Consider the following 7,396-nt stretch of genomic DNA (forward strand, 5'->3'; position numbering starts at 1 on the left):
TGTTTCATGTGACATGTTTCTTTTCCTAAATCTAACCACTGCAACTTTACATTAACTACATAACTTTAAATTAAGGACTTAACGTCATTCGTTAACTGACTTTCGCCCGGGACTTTTCCCATGAGTCCCATGTTCAGATCCAGACTCGGGACTTTCTGACTTCTTATCTGTCTCAGCTCAGACTCCACTGGTTCCTACTGACGATGTTTACAAACACAAATCTGTAGTTCGATCAGTCGTTTCATCAAACAGCCGCTCACTGTAGCTTCTATCGACAAACAGGAGCAAACAGTGACTTTGTTGGGAACTATTTTCAACAGCGGATTAATCCATATTTGGTGCTGCAGTGCAGCGGCTCTCCATTGGTCCAGATTTCTCCTTTGTCACATAGTTTCATACATTCAGCATCACGTTGTTGAGCTAGTTTGCTGTTTGTCAGTCACAGCAGGAAACAGCACTTCAAAATAAAAGCTCTGTGCTGGAAATTCACTGTATTAAAAAAAAAGTGTGTTTTTTTGCAAACTTGACATGTTTGCGAGTCACTTATGGTCCAATCACAGTGGACCTGTGACCCACCAGATGGAAACCACTGCTCCAGTGAGTATTTGTGTCAGCAGGACAGTGTGTGTGAGACTGCGTCAAAATAAACTACGGTGTGTGGTCATGAAGGAGCTTCAGTGTGATGTGATCTGAACAGCAGTGGAGGATAAAGACACACCAGGTCTCAGATACACACTCAGTATCTGTTATTACAAACATTCACTGTTGAGTCCAAACATCAGATTTGTTGACGAGAATAAAACAGACTTTAAGAGACGCACAGGCGAAACAGAACCTGACACACCTTGAGACGTTAAAATCTTATTTTCATTTAGTTCTGTTCGAACAGACAAACATGTCGTTTTAAGACGATGTGTTCGTGATGTTTCAGTTGTGTCTGTTCATCCAGCAGACGGACTGCGAGCTGCAGTGACAACAGTCTTCCTGTCTCTGTGTCCAACACCTTCGTCTCAGGAGAGACGTCCTCACAACCACAGGCCAGATTTCCATTTAATCTGACACTGTGTACACAGACTGCTGAAAAATGAAGTCAGATAACCCAACAGTAAGTATTTTAGAAAGGTGTGGAGAACATCTTCAGTGTTCCTGTCATAGATCGTCTATGAGACCACATGTTGGTCTCTACTGGACGGATGATTCTGCCAAAAGACATCTCCTTATTTGGTGTTTTGGTGACGGCAGTGAAGAGTGCTGTTGCTCCGAAGTCTCCCTCAGGTGTTTAACATACCCAGGAACTCTTTGAGACCCACGAGAACCTCTTAAAGAACCTCCTCGTTGTGAAGAACACTGCTGTCTAACAGGGTTTTCACAACAGGAACACGGTGTGCTGGTTCATGACCATGTGGACGACTACAACAAAAATGTCACGTAGATGGTGACGCAAGTGTTCTAAGGTACAGAACAACTTTATTCAGGTGTGGTACAAATTAATCATGCCTAGTATGGAAACACCCTGAGACACTGCTCTGACATGTTAACATACTAAAGATCCCCTCACAAGTCTCTTTAAGGCCAACTAGAGCCACCTCAATAACTACAGGAACAACGGAACACCTTGAACCTCTTTAAGGTAACCTTGAATCTGAATTTTTTCAGTGACCACTAGAACTTTTTAAGTAACACCAAGAACATGCTAAAGGACCCTTTGAACCTCCTCAGTTATGACTAGAACCGTATCAGTCGCTACAGGAAGAAGACGAAGAAGAAGAAGAAGAAGAAGAAGAAGAAGGCATACTTCATCAGTCCCTGTGGGAAATTCAATCTCTCTTTTTTATTTTTTTCAATTGAATTCAAGGAACCTTCTAATCCTTCTAAAGCCCCCTAAATGAGCCTTAGAACCTACCCAGGAGCTACAGAGACAGTCTGAAAGACTGCTAGAGCATTCTCAGTGACAACTAGAACCACCTGAACACATACAAGAACCACCTACAGGACACGTAAGACCTCCTCAATTACCACAAGAACCACTTCCAGACCCCTAGAACCCTTTAAATGATGACTTGTAACTTCAAACATCTCACTGAACACCTAAAGAACACCTAGAACTTCTTCAGTGACCCCTATGACTAATGACCCCCCATGACCTCTATGACTTGAACGCTCTAAACACCTACCACCTAAAGTGCCCCTACAACCTTCCAATGATGATCTGAATGTTCTAAACACCTACAACCTACTTGAACCTGCACCAAAAAAGACACCTAAGGAACCCCTGCACCCCCCCATGATGTTTTGGATGTTCTTAACACCGACTAGAACCACATACAGGACCCTTAGAACCCTCTCACTGATGACTTGAACCTTAAAACACCTACTAGAACCCCTTAAAGGACCCATACAACCCCCCAATGATGATCTGAATGTTCTAAACACCTACTAGAACCACACACAGGACCCTTAGAACCCTCTCACTGGTGATGTATAACCTTCAAAAGAGCCACAACCCTCAATAATGACTTGAACATTCTAAACTCAGACAAGTACCATCTGAAGGACCCTTACAACTCCCCTCAAATATGGTCTGAACGTCCAAAACACCTACTAGAACCAACTTAAGGACCTCTAGAACCCCCCAGTGATGTTCTATAGGGTGTTATAAACCCCTACTGTGACCACCTAAAGGACCTCTGGAGCCCATCAATGATGATTTGAACCTTACAAAATGCTGATAAAACTGCAGATCCTCTGACACACAGTGCGGCCGCTTCGTCCTATCGACTAAAAAAAAGGTGATTTTGTGCGACCTCTCAGTCAGGTGGGATCATTACAGCCCTGAAGTGTGTGTGTAAATCAACCTGCAGCTCCGCCTCTTATTGTCTCAGTTCTTTGTTCAGACGTCTTCACGGTCCGACGAGTGCATGACTCAGCAGTTTGTGACACAGCATCAACTCCCAGAGGAGTTAAAGTGTGAGCGCTAACAGCTCTGAGAGCACGCCAGCTGGCACACACGCACACACAGAATGCAGCACACATTCATCATCATCATCACCTTCATCTCTTTCACTATCGTTGCTGTCGTCATGGTAACGAGGGAGTCCATACATTCAAAGTGCACAGATGGTCAGAATAGTGCGTATCACGGCTAAGTGCAAAAAACCAGACGATGGCATCTTAAGTCAACATGACCTGAAATCTGTGTGTGTGTGTGTGTGTGTGTGTGTGTGTGTGTGTGTGTTTACAGCTGACACTGATATCAAAGCACTGAACATCATCATCATCATCATCATCATCGTCAGTTTCATCCTCGGATGGTTATTAAGCTCTCGTCAGAAACAGAGACACGTCTGTCTCCATGTGTACGTGTCAGATTCGGCTCTGTTACGTCATGTATTCGGTGTCTGACTTCCGGCAGACGGCGATACAGCCTCTGGGGGCAGACCCCCGATTTTTTGGCATTCCAGGTTGATTTGGGCGGAGGAGGCAAATTTCCGTTTCCATCTTCCGTTTATATATAAGTAAATATGATGAACCATTGTGAAGGATTCAGAGTTTCGGGGGGCTGAAGAGGGGCCCTTGTGAATGATTCAGATTGCCACACATATATGTGTTTATAAGAATAAAAACTCACATTAAATTAAAAATGGTGCCATTTACTGTGGGCTGTGTGACCTCAGACTGCAAACCCACCTCTGTCACGATTTTACGTTTCTTTCCTTTTTTGAGTAAAATAGCAGCAATCTGTAACAAAATGATATGTTTATTCTACATTAACTATAAAACCTGAACATGAATAAACTATATATGAATATATATATAAAGTTAAATTAAAGGAATCATTTATTTTCTTTGATATTGTTGTCACATACAGGTTTGCAAAGACGATTGATCATCAATGAACTGATTAAATTTTGCTGATCAAACATGAATAAATTGTGACCTCGTCTGTTCTCATGAACATCTTGAGGTTTTAAATTTGGCACAAACGTCATACAACCACAGGGTGGACTGGTGGGCGGAGTCATACAACCACAGGGTGGACTGGATGCACTGCTTATATAATCTAAATCAGGGGGGTCTCATTTTAGGCTGCGTTCAGACTACAGGCGAATCTGATTCCTTCTCAAATCCGATTTTTGACTGCTGACTGTCCACACTGTTCTTAGCAAGTGTCTAAATCGGATTTGGCTCTGTTCAGACTGGGCCACATTATGACTAATCTGACAGGTTGCTGTGGCAATGACGTCAGAGCGGAGGCGTCATCTAGCGTGTATTGTGTGAAGTCATATAAGGAGCTGTTCAGACTCAGACACATCTGTCCAAATGTGATTTGAAACTACCTCCCACAGGTGGTTTCGATCTGGTTTGCAAAAATCAGATTTCATGTCATTTATGACTGTTCAGACTTCATAAGAGTCATCTGGTTCCAATCTAGATTGGCTAAAAATCAGATTTTGGCTGGCAGTCTGAGCAAGGCCTTAGTTCATGGTTCATGGGTGTTAATTCTGTAAACATTCATCCTTTTATGAAACAAATGAGAAGTCTTAAGAAAAATAAATGTAGTTTCAATAATATGTCTCAGTTCATTCAGTCATCTCATCTGCATATATCTATATATTTCTGTTCTTTAGCAGCACGGTTCCACAAATATTGTTTTAAGACAGAATTTTGATTCTTTTATACTGAAGCTGCTGATTTATAATATTCAGGGTTTTTTATATTCTGGTCGGGGTGGAAAAGCGTCTGAAGCAGCTACTCACTGTTTAACTTCCTCCTTAAACCTTGCACCTCTTAACCTCGTCATCTAGTGGGCCGGATTGGAGCCTTTGGCGAGCCGGTTCTGGCCCACGGACCGTATGTTTCACACCCCTGATCTAAAGGGAGGACGAGTGTGTGCAGAGTTTCAGCAGTCGGGGTCCTGACAGTGAAGATGTGCATGTGAGCTGAAGTGTGTTTGGATTATCTCTGCTGTTTGACCTCTGCAGGTCACGCCTCCTCTTATCTGGACGGACAGTTGTGATTGACAACTTTAATCCTCGCAGCCATCAACGCTCAGCCTGCCTCAATACACACACACACACACACACACACACATAAAGACACACTGCACTACACACACCATCTCAGACCAACGTTCAAACACCCAGCGCTCTCTTTCAAAGCTGTTACCTGTGAAGGTGAACAAGAAGCTGGTTGTCACAGCAACAGGATGACATCATCAGTGTTGTCAACAACACTAATGGTCAGGTTACGCTGAAGAAGATCTAGTTTATGTAACATGTTGCCTGACATCTGTTTACACTTCTGTTTACAGTATTATATTTTAGTCTTTTCATAGCTGCTGCTCTGTTTTAGATTCTAATCAGGTTTGTTCCACTCATGTGATTTTTCTTTATATTTCTTGGGTTGGGTCCAACAACCACAGAGTTTCACAAAGAAGAGCGGTGTTCACTTCCTGAAGGATTGTAAAGCCAAACCCTGTTCTTTGTTCCTAAACCCAACCAGGTGTGTCTGTTGTTGAAGGAAAGAAATGTCAATTGGTGGTGTGGTACCAACATAGTGCTTTTATTTTGAAAGAGACTTTATGTATGTATGAAGTTGACACGGCGTCCCAGAACGTCAACAACCAACACACCCAGGGTACCCTGGACGTCATATGTCAATGTGGAAAGTCCATGACCAAACGTGGACATGTGACGAGGTCACAGTGAGGATGTGTTGGAATCCTCCACAGGAAGATCCTGCAAATGTTTCACAACAAAAGCCTTTTTATAAAATGCAGGGATTCTCTCAGCTGAAATGATACGGGGCTTTTAATTTGAAATTGAAACAGGAAGTGCTGAGTTTCAAATGATGACGTGATGCATCCAATTTAACAGGATTAATCAGAATGCTAAATGGTGTGGTGTGTTTGAGATGCAGCTGGTAGCCTCTGCAGCTGTGCTGAGTAAAGGCCCAGATACTATCCGTGAGTTTGATTCCTTTATATCCTCCATTATGAAGAAAGAACATTCTCTGCTAGCTTGATGCTAATGGCAGTACTCAGCGGGTTGATAAAGTGCCTCTGCTGTTTCCTTTTCACTCTGTGTGCTAACATCCCTACAGGAAATATCTAAAAGGCTGGGCTGTTGTTGTCCTACAGTTTCCATGGCAACAGATCGCTCTGTGTTCCTATTGGTCAAAATGACGGCTGTGACGGGAGAAGAAAACATGCTAGACTTTCTGTCGGGACGTCGTGAGGCGTCTCAGACGTGGCGTCGGTTGTGTTTACTATGACACACTACACCAGATGAAACGACGGATTATCGCATACGACACTCGCTGTCGTTCACAATCCGAGCCGACACCGTACGTCGCAGCGTCGGGCTGTAAGCAGGCTGATATCATGGAGTCTGAAGCTGACATAAAAATAGAAGAAGCCTGTGTAAAGTCTCTAGAACAGTTTCTGTCAGCGTTTACACTCAAACGCCTCAAAGTTTTCATCCTGGTGTTTCGACAGAGAGCAGAAACGTATTTCAGATTTAAATGAGATATTTGACATTTTGCCACGACAACACTAAAATATCAAAACTCTCAAACATCAAAACCACAATCAGCTCCTTGTTCTTCATCACTTCACCAAGTGTCATCATTAATAAAACAAACTGTTTGGAGCTCCAGGCGCTCCGCTGAGCCCTTCATTCAGATATCACTGATTTATTCCTTCACAATAAAAGCACCACAGTTATTCACATCTGTTCCTCGTCCCTGACCTGGTGTCCTCGTACAGCTGTAAAGCTCCCCCTGTCCTTATCACTCAGAGACACAGTGAGTCCTGAACGCCCCCACCTTCACTCCTCCATTCAACACATTCACCAGAAGAATGAACACATGAAGGTTACTGATAAACCTGTCGGCTCAGATTTACACTGCTTGGAGTTTTTTTTTTATTTGAGCAGAGAGAAAAACAGCAACTGAATAATGTTTGAAGTCATTTTTCAAGAACTAAACATAAATAAATCTTTGGGCTGTCAGCCGATGGACGGACACAACGAGACACCTGAAGGCAACATCCTGGACTTTTCACTATTTGTGGAAACACTATGAACCAAATTATAAATCAAGTCATCAGCACATGATGATTGATTATGTTCAAATGACTTAAAACAGGAGCATGAGCGTCACTTCTGAAGGCACATCATCATTACTGGTTTATATTATCATCATTGTATTGTATTGATAGGTTGTTTGGTTGGTGACAGTAACGTAGATGAAATATTGACCACATATCATCACAGATCAATAACTTTAATCCTCAGTCTTCATCGTGCTCTTCATCACTGTCACTCATGTTTAAACCTGAGCTTCTTTCATCGGTCAACATCTGTCTGAACATGTTTCAGTTTGTTTCTCGGGTGAA

The sequence above is a fragment of the Epinephelus moara genome, chromosome 3 (assembly GCF_006386435.1).
Source record: "Epinephelus moara isolate mb chromosome 3, YSFRI_EMoa_1.0, whole genome shotgun sequence".
NCBI lineage: Eukaryota > Metazoa > Chordata > Actinopteri > Perciformes > Serranidae > Epinephelus > Epinephelus moara.